The 13726-nt window shown below is 38.9% G+C and overlaps 1 pseudogene; it reads left to right on the forward strand.

Annotated features, from left to right (window-relative positions):
• Positions 1–11727: 11727 nt before the first annotated feature.
• On the forward strand, positions 11728–13421 carry LOC103082330 (probable inactive 1-aminocyclopropane-1-carboxylate synthase-like protein 2 pseudogene; annotated as a pseudogene).
• The last annotated feature ends 305 nt before the right edge of the window (positions 13422–13726 follow it).

Below are 13726 nucleotides of genomic sequence, written 5' to 3' on the forward strand. Positions count from 1 at the left end.
GGCTCCAGTCATCAGCCATGTATGACTAAACTCCCAACAAACAGCCAGCACCAACTTACCAGCCATGTGAGTGAGTCACCTTGGAAGTGATCCCATAGTCCTCAGTTGAGCTGATGCCACGTGGAGCAGATATGAGCCTTCCACACAGATCACAGTCCAAATTGAAGGTATGAAAGCTCAGTAAACTACTGCTGTTGTTTTAAGCCACTAAGTTTTGTGGTGATTTGTAATTCAACCATAAATAACTATTGAAAAGATACATGTACCCCCATGTTCATAGCAGCACTGTTTACAATAGCCAAGATAATGAAGCAACCTAAGTGTCCATCAACAGATGAATGGATAAAGAAGACGGAGTACAAATATATAATGGAATATTACTCAGCCATAAAAAGAATGCAATAATGCCATTTGCAGCAACATGGATGGACCTAGAGATTATCGTACTAAGTGAAGTAAGTCAGACAAAGACAAATATATGATATCACTTATACGTGGAATCTAAAACCTAGTACAAATAAACTTATTTACAAAACAGAAACAGACTCATAGACATAGAAAAAAAAACAACAACTTATTTTTACTAAAGGGGAAGGCAAAGAGGAGGGGTAAATTGGGGGTATGGGATTAACAAATGCACACTACCATATATAAAATAGTTAAACAACAAGGATATACTGTATAGACCAGGGAACTATATTCAATGTCTTATAATCAACTATAATGGAAAAGAATAAAAAAAGAATATAGATACATACATATTTGTATAACCGAACCACTTTGCTGTACACCTGAAACTAACACAATATTGTAAATCAACTGTACTTCAATAAAAAAAAAAAAAACCTAAACAAGTATCAAATATTCTTTTGGATTCATGGAAAACTTACTTTTAAAAATCATTTTCATTGCACTATATTTCTGAAAGTTTCCTATCCATTAGGTCAACTCAGAACTACTCTGATAAACATGACCCAAGCAAAATTGCCCAGCTCCAGGAAGACTTGCACAAATGTGAAATCATTTGCTTTGTACTTTTATACTTATTCTGCTTTACTATAAAGCCCTGTTTGTCTATTTTGACCAGAAAGTTCTAGGAAAAAGGAAATTAATTTATTTGACCTGGACTTGCTGCAGTGGGACGAATAGAGGAAGTAACCTTTGTACTAGTTAACAGTTTAAAATAAATGTATTTGAACCTCAGACTGTTCTATTGCTACAAGTTATCTAATTTCTATTAATTCTATAATTTAATAAATATTTTATTTAAGTTAAGGATTGTTTTCCTTCTAAAAAACCTGCTTCTTTCAGTCACAGCTTATCCCCCTTTAGTCCATTTTTTGTGTCTTATTCGCAGATATTTTTAAATGTGATTTTTCTTAGAAATATAATTTTTCTCTCTCATTTTCCTTAGTCTTACCATGATAATTGGTCATAAACGCCAAGGTCATGGTTTTCAATTATCCAGACTTAGACATCCATTTGATAAATTTGTAAGATCATCAATTATATTGTCTATTTGCATATTTTAACATGACATAAATAGACCATATTCTGCAATGTTGTTGAATATATGTACCAATAAATACATGACTCATATTAACTATTTGAAAGGGTAAGTGGACAGGAACTCAGGAAATTTGGATAGGTGGCCTCAATTGTTTCTGAGGGTCCATTTTCTAGGGACACTAAATCCGAATGTCTAGTGTCACAACTGCCCTAGCTTCGGTTTCCCTTCCCTTTCAAACAAAGCTTGAAACAGGGGCTTGTGTGTAGGTAATTCATTTAGAAAGAGACCCCAGGTAACAGGAATGGGGACTGAGGGAGTGTAACCTGGAAGGAGGGAAAGGAATGATCGGAGTAATTTATCAAATTGGTTATCACTGTAGCTATAGGGGCTCAATTCCAGCTTCTGATGAGCTGTTTAGAAGGTACATGCACCATTGTCCCATCAGACTTCACTTCAGAAACACAAGTTCAAAGAAAGAATAATTAAGAATTTCAAGAGAGTTAAAACAGGGGACTAAACTCAGGTCCTTCTGAATGCAGGACCATGCATAACTGCAGTGGTTATACGCTCATGAAGCTGGCCCTGCTCGTGATCTTTGAGATGTGGCACTAAAAGGCTAGAGATGGTTGTCTCAAGGCAAAGCAGAGACTGAAGTGTGAATGCAGGAGCTGGGGGGCTGAGGGGATTGTGAGAACATGAGTTCACAAGCTTTAGGAATGCACGGAAGTTCAGGGAAGCATTTATATGTAAGCAGCTTAGAAATTGGCAATTCAGTGCAAGCTCATCTAAATCTAATTGAGACGAGGTCCCAGCTGGCATTTGGGTTACACCTGTATTAGGACAGCTTTGGCTATATTACCTTTTGGAACAGCTTTAACACATTTGCAATTCGTATAGAGTTTTTGATGAAAAATTCTTTTTTTTTATGTTTATTTATTTCCTTATTAGTCAACCATCTTATACACATCCGTGTATACATGTCAATCCCAATCTCCCAATTCATCACACCACAACACCCACCCCCCGCCACTTTCCCACTTTGGTGTCCATACGTTTGTTCTCTATATCTGTGTCTCAATTTCTGCTCTGCAAACCAGTTCATCTGTACCATTTTCTTGGTTCCACACATATGCGTTAATATAAAATATTTGTTTTTCTCTTTCTGACTTACTTCACTCTGTATGACAGTCTCTACATTCATCCATGTCTCTACAAAGGACCCAATTTCGTTCCTTTTTATGGCTGAGTAATATTCCATTGTATATATGTACCATATCTTCTATATCCATTCATCTTTCAGTGGGCATTTAGGTTGCTTCCATGACCTGGCTATTGTAAAGAGTGCTGCAATGAACATTGGGGTGCATGCGTCTTTGTGAATTATGGTTTTCTCTGGGAATATGCCTAGTAGTGGGATTGCTGGATCATATGGTAATTCTATTTTTAGTATTTTAAGGAACCTCCATACTGTTCTCCATAGTGGCTGTATCTATTTACATTCCAACCAACAGTGCAAGAGGGTTCCCGTTTCTCCACACCCTCTCCAGCATTTGTTGTCTGTAGATTTTGTGATGATGCCCATTCTAACTGGTGTGAGGTGACACCTCGTAGTTTTGATTTACATTTCTCTAATAATTAGTGATGTTGAGCAGCTTTTCATATGCTTCTTGGCCATCTGTATGTCTTCTTTGGAGAAATGTCTATTTAGGTCTTCTGCCCATTTTTGGATGGGGTTGTTTGTTTTTTTAATATTGAGCTGCATGAGCTGTTTATATATTTCGGAGATTAATCCTTTGTCCGATGATTCATTTGTAAATATTTTCTCCCGTTCTGAGGGTTGTCTTTTCGTCTTGTTTATGGTTTCCTTTGCTGCGCAAAAGCTTTTAAGTTTCATTAGGTCCCATTTGTTTATTTTTGTTTTTATTTCCATTACTCTAGGAGGTGGATAAAAAAATATCTTACTGTGATTTATGTCAAACAATGTTCTTCCTATGTTTTCCTCTAAGAGTTTTATAGTGCCCAGTCTTATATTTAGGTCTCTAATCCATTTGGAGTTTATTTTTCTGTATGGTGTTAGGGAGTGTTCTAATTTCACTCTTTTACAGGTAACTGTCCAGTTTTCCCAGCACAACTTATTGAAAAGACTGTCTTTTCTCCAATGTATATCCTTGCCTCCTTTGTCATAGATTAGTTGACCATAGGTGCATGGGTTTATCTCTTGGCTTTCTGTTCTGTTCCATTGATCTATATTTCTGTTTTTGAGCCAGTACCACATTGTCTTAATGACTGTTTTGTAGTAGCTTTGTAGTATAGTCTGAAATCTGGGAGTCTGATTCCTACAGCTCCATTTTTTTTGCTCAAGACTGCTTTGGCTATTCGGGGTCTTTTGTGTATCCATACAAATTGTGAAATTTTTTGTTCTAGTTCTGTGAAAAATGCCAGTGGTAGTTTGATAGGGATTGCACTGAATCTGTAGATTGCTTTGGGTAGTACAGTCATTTTCACAATATTGATTCTTCCAATCCAAGAACATGGTATATCTCTCCATCTGTTGGTATCATTTTTAATTTATTTCATCAGTGTCTTATAGTTCTCTGCATACAGGTCTTTTGTCTCCCTAGGTAGGTTTATTCCTAGGTATTTTATTCTTTTTGTTGACATGGTAAAGGGGAGTGTTTCCTTAATTTCTCTTTCAGATTTTTCATTGTTAATGTATAGGAATGCAAGAGATTTCTGTGCATTAATTTAGTATCCTGCAACTTTACCAAATTCATTGATTAGCTCTAGTAGTTTTCTGGTGGCATCTTTAGGATTCTCTATGTATAGTATCATGTCATCTGCAAACAGTGACAGTTTTACTTCTTTTCCAATTTGTATTCCATTTATTTCTTTTTCTTCTCTGATGGCCATGGCTAAGACTTCCAAAACTATGTTGAATAATAGTGGTGAGAGTGGATATCCTTGCCTTGTTCCTGATCTTAGAGGAAATGCTTTTAATTTTTTCACCATTGAGAATGATGTTTGCTGTGGGTTTGTCATATATGGCCCTTATTATGTTGAAGTAGGTTCCCTCTATGCCCACTTTCTGGAGATTTTTTATCATAAATCGGTGTACAATTTTGTCAAAAGCTTTTTCTGCATCTATTGAGATGATCATATGGTTTTTATTCTTCAATTTGTTAATATGGTGTATCACATTGTTTGATTTGTGTATATTGAAGAATCCTTGCATCCCTGAGCTAAATCCCAATTGATCATGGTGTATGATCCTTTTAATGTGTTGTTGGATTCTGTTTGCTAGTATTTTGTTGAGGATTTCTGCATCTATATTCATGAGTCTCTAGTTTTCTTTTTTTGTCGTATCTTTGTCTGGTTTTGGTATCAGGGTGATGGTGGCCTCATAGAATGAGTTTGGGAGTTTTCTTTCCTCTGAAATTTTTTGCAGGAGTTTGAGAAGGATGGGTGTTAGCTCTTCTCTAAATATTTGATAGAATTTAGCTGTGAAGCCATCTGGTCCTGGACTTTTGCTTGTTGGAAGATTTTTTTTTTTTTTTTGCGGTACGCGGGCCTCTCACCGTTGTGGCCTCTTCCATTGCGGAGCACAGGCTCTGGACACGCAGGCTCAGCGGCCATGGCTCACAGGCCCAGCCACTCCGTGGCATGTGGGATCCTTCTGGACTGGGGCATGAACCCATGTACCCTGCATCGGCAGGCAGACCCTCAACCACTGCGCCACCAGGGAAGTCTGTGTTGGAAGATTTTTAATCACAGTTTCAATTTCATTACTTGTGATTGGCCACTTCATATTTTCTATTTCTTCCTGGTTCAGCCTTGGAAGGTTATACCTTTCTAAGAATTTGTCCATTTCTTCCAGGTTGGCCTTTTTATTGGCATAGAGTTGCTTGTAACAGTCTCTTCGGATGCTTTGTATTTCTGCGGTGTCTGTTGTAACTTCTCCTTTGTCATTTCTAAATTTATTGATTTGAGTCCTCTCTCTCTTTTTCTTGATGAGTCTGGCTAATGGTTTATCAATTTTGTTTATCTTCTCAAAGAACCAGCTTTTAGTTTTATTGATCTTTGCTATTGTTTTCTTTGTTTCTATTTCATTTATTTCTGCCCTGATCTTTATGATTGCTTTCCTTCTGCTAACTTTGGGTTTTGTTTGTTCTTTCTCTAGTTCCTTTAGGTGTAAACTTAGATTATTTATTTGAGATTTTTCTTGTTTCTTGAGGTAGCCTTGTATAGCTATAAACTTCCCTCTTAGAACTGCTTTTGCTGCATCCCATAGGTTTTGGATCATCGTGTTTTCATTGTCGTTTGTCTCTAGGTATTTTTTGATTTCCTCTTTGATTTCTTCAGTGATCTCTTGGTTATTTAGTAATGTATTGTTTAGCCTCCACGTGTTCATGTTTTTTACATTTCTTTCACTGTAATTGACTTCTAATCTCATAGCATTGTAGTGTGAAAAGATGCTTGATATGATTTCAATTTTCTTAAATTTACTGAGGCTTGATTTGTGACCCAAGATGTGATCTATCCTGGAGAATGTTCTGTGCGCACTTGAGAAGAAAGTGTAATCTGCTGTTTTTGGATGGAATGTCTTATAAATATCAATCAAATCTCTCTGGTCTATTGTGTCATTTAAAGCTTGTGTTTCCTTATTAATTTTCTCTTTGGATGATCCGTCCACTGGTGTAATTGAGGTGTTAAAGTCCCCCAGTATTATTGTATTACTGTTGATTTCCTCTTTTAGAGCTGTTAGCAGTTTCCTTATGTATTGAGGTGCTCTTAAGTTGGGTGCATATATATTTATAATTGTTATATCCTATTCTTGGATTGGTCCCTTGAACATTACGTAGTGTGCTTCCTTGTGTCTTGTAACATTCTTCATTTTACAGTCTATTTTATCTGATATGAGTATTGCTACTCCAGCTTTCTTTTGCTTTCCATTTGCATGGAATACCTTTTTCCATCCCCTCACTCTCAGTCTGTATGTGTCCCTAGGTCTGAAGTGGGTCCCTTGGAGAAAGCATATATATGGGTCTTGTTTTTGTATCCATTCAGCAAGCCTGTGTCTTTTGGTTGGAGCATTTAGTCCATTCATGTTTAAGGTAATTATTGTTATATGTGTTCCTATTACCATTTTCTGAATTGTTTTGCATTAGTTTTTGTAGGTCCTTTTCTCCTCTTGTGTTTCCCAGTTAGAGAAGTTCCTTTAGCATTTGTTGTAGAGCTGGTTTGGTGGTGTTGAATTCTCTTAGCTTTTGCTTGTCTGTAAAGCTTTTGATTTTTCCTTCGAATCTGAATGAGATCCTTGCAGGGTAGAGTAATCTTGGTTGTAGGTTCTTCCCTTTCATCACTTTAAGTATATCATGACACTCTCTTGCAGGGTTTCTGCTGAGAAATCAGCTGTTAACCTTATGGGAGTTCCCTTGTATATTATTTGTTGTTTTTCCCTTGCTGCTTTCAATAATTTTTCTTTGTCTTTAATTTTTACCAATTTGATTACTATGTGTCTCGGCGTGTTTCTCCTTGGGTTTATCCTGTATGGACTCTGTGCTTCCTGGACTGGGGTGACTATTTCCTTTCCCATGTTAGGGAAGTTTTCAACTATAATCTCTTCTCGGGTCCTTTCTCTCTCTCTTCTCCTTCTGGGACCCCTATAACGTGAATGTTGTTGTGATTAATGTTGTCCCAGAGGTCTCTTAGGCTGTCTTCATTTCTTTTCATTCTTTTTTCTTTATTCTGTTCCACAGCAGTGAATTGCACCATTCTGTCTTCCAGGTTACTTATCCATTCTTCTGCCTCAGTTATTCTGCTATTGATTCCTTCTAGTGTAGTTTTCATTTCAGTTATTGTATTGTTCATCTCTGTTTGTTTATTCTTTAATTCTTCTAGGTCTTTGTTAAACATTTCTTGCATCTTCTCGATCTTTGCCTCCATTCTTTTTCTGAGGTCCTGGATCATCTTCGCTATCATTATTCTGAATTCTTTTTCTGGAAGATTGCCTCTCTCCCTTTCATTTAGTTGTTTTTCTGGGGTTTTATCTTGTTCCTTCATCTGGTACATTGTCCTCTGCCTTTTCATCTTGTCTATCTTTCTGTGAATGTGGTTTTCATTCCACTGGCTGCAGGGCTGTAGCTCTTTTTGCTTCTGCTCTCCGCCCTCTGGTGGATGAGGCTGTCTAAGAGGCTTGTGGAAGTTTTCTGATGGGAGGCACTGGTGGTGGGTAGAGCTGGCTGTTGCTCTCTGATGAGAAACTCTTGAGTCTTTGTCACATTTGCTATTTATCTTCTCTCTTCATCTTTTATTAGTATTGTCTTAGTCAGATCAGGCTGCCATAACAAAGTACCATAGTCTAAGTGGCTTTAAATAACAGAAATTTAATTCTCACAGTTCTAGAAGCTGAGAAGTCTAAGATCAAGGTGTCAGCTGATTTGGTTCCTGGTGAGAACTCTCTTCCTGATTTACAGATGGCCACCTTCTTGGTATATCATCATATGGCCTTTCCTCCATGCATACTAGTGTGAAGAGAGAGATAGAGAGATAGAGAGAGAGAGAGAGAGAGGCACTCTTTTCCTCTTTTTATAAGGCCTCTAATCCCATTCTATTAAGATCTCACTCTTATAACCTCATTTTAACCATAATTACCTCCTAAAAGCCCTATCTCCAAATACAATCATAAAGGTGGGGGGGGCATGAATAGGGCTTCAATATATAATTTTTTTTTTTTTTGGCAGGGGATGCAATTCAGTCTATAGCAAGTATAAACTTTAAAATCCTAAGTGATGGATTTCATATTTATCAATATTCAATCTGATATAGTTTTATTTTGCCCATCTCTCTAACTGTCTGTAATACTTTTAGATTTTATTCTGTGGAGTAGATACTTATATCGGTGTATTGCCATCTCATGTCCCTATACTTTTGGGAAACTCTTAACATGGAAAACTGGATGGGTTCCACCCCTCCCCCAAATATATCAAAATGCTAATGAGAATAAAGACTTCTTTCATTTCTCAAGATTCACCTCATTGTAAGGCAGTTTGGGCTGTAATAGTAATATTTTTCTGTATCAGAAGAAGTGTCTATACAGCAGAAAAGCTGGTTCTGCTTTCATCTGTTCTAAGGAGTTGACACTGGGAATTTGGCATTCACTTCTGGATGCTACACTTAGGAGGGACACTGGGATGTCCAGCAGGGATGGTGAATTTCTACAGGTGCATGGTTTAAGAGGAACAGTTGAAATTCTTAGTAGAAAAGAAAATGGGGGGACATGTATCTGATTTTAAATGTTTAAAGGCTTATCATATGAAAGAGGGATTAGGGTCCTCCTGAGTGCCCTCATAAAACAGAGCTAGTATTAATGGATAGATGTGAGAAGAAGGCAAATTAGTTTATGAGGAAAAACCTTTAAAGAGCCAGAGCTGTGCAAAAAAGGGTAGCGATGGGAGGTTCTCTGAATCATGACATAGGAAGCTTTTCTTTACTGACAGTATTGAAGCAGGGGAAGAGTATTTTATACCAGCGTCATTGTCCAAGACTGAATTTGTCCTAGGGCAGTGGAATTGTGTGTAAATAGTAGGGAATGGTTCTTAAATTGTGAAGCAACATTTGGTGCTCTGAGAAGGCTGATTTTCTATTATTAAGTGCTGTGTCAAAGAATGCATAGTGTCTGTATTAATTTCCTAGGTATACCATAACAAAGTACTTAAAACTAGGTGGTATCAAACAACAGAAATTTGTTGTCTCAAAGTTCTACAGGCTAGAAATTTGAAATCCAGGTGTTGGCAGGGCCAGACTCCCTCTGAAATTTATAGGGGAGAATCTTTCCTTTGCTTTTCCTAGCTTCTGAGGATTGCCATCAACTCTTGGCATTCTTTGGCTTGCAGCTTTATCACTCCAATCTTTGCCTCTGTTGTCACATGGCATTTCTCTTCTCATAAAGATACCAGTAATGTTTGATTAGGGCTCACTCCAATGATTTCAACTTAACAACATCTACTAACACCCTATTTCTAAATAAGGTCACATTAACAGGTATCAGGGCTTACGACTTCAACATATCCTTTTGGAGGACACAATTTACCCTTAACTGCATCTCCAGGAGGCAGATATACTGTGCTTTCATACTGGCTCTGTCCCTGCCATGTTCAATTACCTAAGCAAGTCAGTTTACCTCTTGGCACTTCAGTTATGCTTCTGTAAAATGAGAGCAGTTACTTTCTCTGGCCAGACATAGAGAAAGGACATGTGGACACAGTGGGGAAAAGGGAGGGTGGGACGAATTGGGAGAGTAGTGTTGACATATATACACTACCATGTGTAAAATAGATAGCTAGTGGGAAGCTGCTGCATAGCACAGGGAGCTCAGCTCAGTGCTCTGTGATGACCTAGAGGGGCGGGATGGAGCTGGTGGGAGGGAGGCTCAAGAGGGAGGGGATATATATATATCTGATTTACTTTGTTGTACAGCAGAAACTAATACAACATTGTAAAGCAATTATACTCCAATAAAAAAATAAATGAATAAATATTATAATAAAAAAATAACTTTCTCTGGCCAACTGACAAGGTCTGATGTGACTACGTAAAGTGTTCACACATGGTCATGTGATCTCAGAAGCCCTCATATATAGGTATGTTTATTGTAACCCTCTCAATATAGGTGCATCTCCAAATGATAACCTTTTTTCATTTGAGCATAATTAAAGCATGAAGTGCTTAATCTCTAACAGGTATAAAAAATCTCATAGACACTAACTACAAAAGGCCAAAACGCAGGATCTGCAATAAGAACATGAGAAACAGCACAGCTTTATTTCATTTTGGAAGAGTCTGGGAGAATGAACTAACTTAATCAACACAATCTACCCAGTCCACATGAGGAAGAGGAAAACACAAGAGATCTGTTTTAGGATTTATTTTAAGATTTATGATCTAATTTTTCACCATGACAGTCACTTTCTTCCCACAACATCCTATTCAAAGACTTTCTGGTGACCTAAATCTGTCATTTTCTTTTAAAAGCCCCTGTTTTCCATCCTGTCCTTTATTTCCAGCTGTTCTTTGTGCTCAGTGTTGATTACCATGAGTGATAATTCGGGAAGGCATGCAACATGTTTGCAAGCAAAGGGAATGAATGGTCTGGCATTTGAGGAAGGACTAAGAGAGACATTTCAGTCTGGAACCAGGCAAGCTGGAAGAATATGTTCTCAACAGCTTAAATTAATGGATATGGACTGAAAATGGCAAAAACAATCTTGAAAAAGAAGAACAAAGTTAAAGGACTCATACTTCCTGGTTTGAAAACTTATTACAAAGCTACGGTAATCAAGACAGTGTGGTAGTGGCATAAGGATAGACATATAGATCAATGGAATAGGATTGAGAGTCCAGAAGTAAACTCTTACATTCATGACAAATTTATTTCCAACAAATGTGCTAAGATAATTCAATGGAAGAAATAATTATCCTTTTAACAAATGGTACTGGGAAAATGGAATATCCACATGTAAAAGAGTGAAATTGGACATCTACCTCACACCATACACAAAAATGAACTCAAAATGGATCATAGACTTAAATGTAAGAACTACATCTAGAAAACTCTTGGAAGAAAACATGGGAGTAAACCTTAATGACTTTAATTTAGGCAATGGTTTCTTTGATATCATACCAAAAGCAAAGAAATAGCAGAAAAAAATAGCTAAATTGGACTTCATCCAAATTAAGACTTTTTGTGCTATAAATGATACAATCAAGAAAATTAAAAGATAGCCCACAAAATGGGAGAAGATATTTGCAAAGCATATGTCTGATAAGAGATTTGTATCCAGAATACATAAAGAACCCTGACAACCCAATACTATAAGCTCAATTAAAAAGTAGGAAAAGAATATTGAATATACATTTATCCTAAGAAAATATACAAATGGCCAATGTGCACATGAAAAGATGCTCAACATCATTAGTCAGTAGGGAAATGCCAGGCAAAACTACAATGAAATACGTATAACTTCAAACTAACTAGGATGATTATAATAAAAAAGGTGGATAAGCAAGCTTAGTGAGAGGAGAGTGTTGGAGAGGTCTCTGAGCCCTGACATTCCAGGATGATTTCATCAGTCATAAGGATCTTAGACCACGGAAAGATGAATGGAAACAGAGGCAAAAGTTTTAGCCAGCCTGCGGAGGCCAGTGCAAATACCCAGAGTATGAATCACTGATCAGACACTCTCCACGTGCCTTGTGGCCTGATGAGGGGCCTCAGAAACCAGAACATTCTTAGCCAGTTGATGGAGATGATGGTGCATTTGCTGTAATCACTGAAGAACATATCATGCAGCTGATGACCAAGCACATGCAGCAGGACCTGGTGCTGGAAGAGCAAAGGCACAATCAGGCCAGCCAGGAGCAGGAAGCCCTCCTGGATCACTTAATATGCCAACTGGTCTACCTCCTATAGTCTGGGGCCATGGGTGGCCTGGGACTCCAACTGTCTTGCCCTTCCCAGGACTCTAGGGGTGAAGTCAGAGGTGGGCAGTGGGCCCATCATCCAGGCAGCCTGACCAGCTAGTTCCTCAATGGAGTGATTTTGAAGCTGCATTTGCCAACCATGACCTATTCATCTGTGGGATTGACATCTCTGCCTTGTACCATTCCAGCTTCTAGGGCTACAAGAACTGCCATGGAGACAAATACCATGAAGACAAGAACATTTTGGGTTTCATTAATCTTGGTGCCAGTGAGAATAAGCTGTACATTGATCTGATTACTGAAATCTTGAAGCAGAGTGACATGAACTGCATTGAGGAGATCCTGCTGCAATATCCTGATTAGAGAGGGCAACCATCCCTGTGGGAAGAAGTGGGCTTGTTCCTGACCTACTGCTGCAAGACACCTGCCCACCTGGATCCAGAAAACTTGGTTGTTCTAAATGACTGCCACTCTGCCTTCTCTGTGCTGGCCATGGTTCTGTATGATTCAGGTGAGGCCTTTCTGACCCCTCACCACCTTCTATGGTGGCTTCCTCTTCAGCTTCCACCAGTATGTGAAAGTTGAGCTGATGCTTGTCCACCCGGACAGTGAGATCACTGATGTAAACATCCATCCTTTCCAGCTCAAGTGTAGAAGGTGAAGCAAGCCCCACTTGAGGCTATGCTTAAGGGCAGTAAGGTCAGAGACCTTGTGTTATTAACCCTCAGAATCCTCTGGGTCACCTCTACTCCTGGGACTCACTGAAGGAACACCTGGAATTTGCCAAGAGGTGCAACCTATGTGTCATTATAGATGAGATTTACATGCTATCTGTGTTGGATGAATACATTATATTTCACAGTGTTCTGGGCATGGAAAGTTTGCCTGGTTTCAACAGGGCCCATGTGATCTGAAGCACCAGTAAGGATTTTATCATTTCTGGCTTCTGCTTTGGCACTCTCTATACCCACAACAAGGAGGTGGGCTCTACCGTGAGCTCCTCTGGTTGCCTCTGCGGTGTTTCTGGCATCACCCGGCACAAACTGTGTTGGCTGCTCCAGGACAGAGAATAGATTGACAAAGTGCATCCACCTTCTAACCCTCACAGGTACATCATTAACAAGTTGAAGGCATTGAAGGTCCCCTTTCTCAACTGTGGCTCTGGCCCCTATATCTGGGTCAACTTGGAAAACTTCCTGGACCTCTGTGCGTTGGAGGAAGAGCTGCTCCTCCATTGCTGCTTCCTGAACAATAAGCTGATATTGTCCCTTGGTGAGACCTACAAGTATTAGAAGCCTGAAATTTTCCACCTAATCATGGTGGATAAGCTCATCTGGCTAAAACACACTTCCCGCATCAGTTCTATCAGGTGCTAGTGGAGCAGAAGCAGGATTTGATAGCGAAGCAGCTGGAGGATACACAGAGGGAGTGAGCACTCTGCCCTCCAGTCAGTCACTCCAGCCAGTCACAATGCTCAGGGAGCCCTGCTATCAGCCTCTGGTCCAGAAGGCTGGGGCACTGAACTGGTGCTGTGACCGAGGAAACAATGGGCTCCTCCAGGAATGGGCTCATGTGATGCAGTCATCAACCTCCTTCAGCTGAGCATGTGTAATTTTTGGAAGCGTTGCATCTTTTTAGTGTCTGCTAGCCGTTGTGTGTGCAAAACATTTTTATGGGGTTGGGGTTGGAAAGCCTACAGGAATAAAGGGAACTCCCTGGGGCCCTATTTAAATGGGT

This window comes from Lipotes vexillifer, unplaced genomic scaffold, assembly GCF_000442215.2.
Source record: "Lipotes vexillifer unplaced genomic scaffold, Lipotes_vexillifer_v1.1 scaffold467, whole genome shotgun sequence".
NCBI classification, from domain to species: Eukaryota; Metazoa; Chordata; class Mammalia; order Artiodactyla; family Lipotidae; genus Lipotes; species Lipotes vexillifer.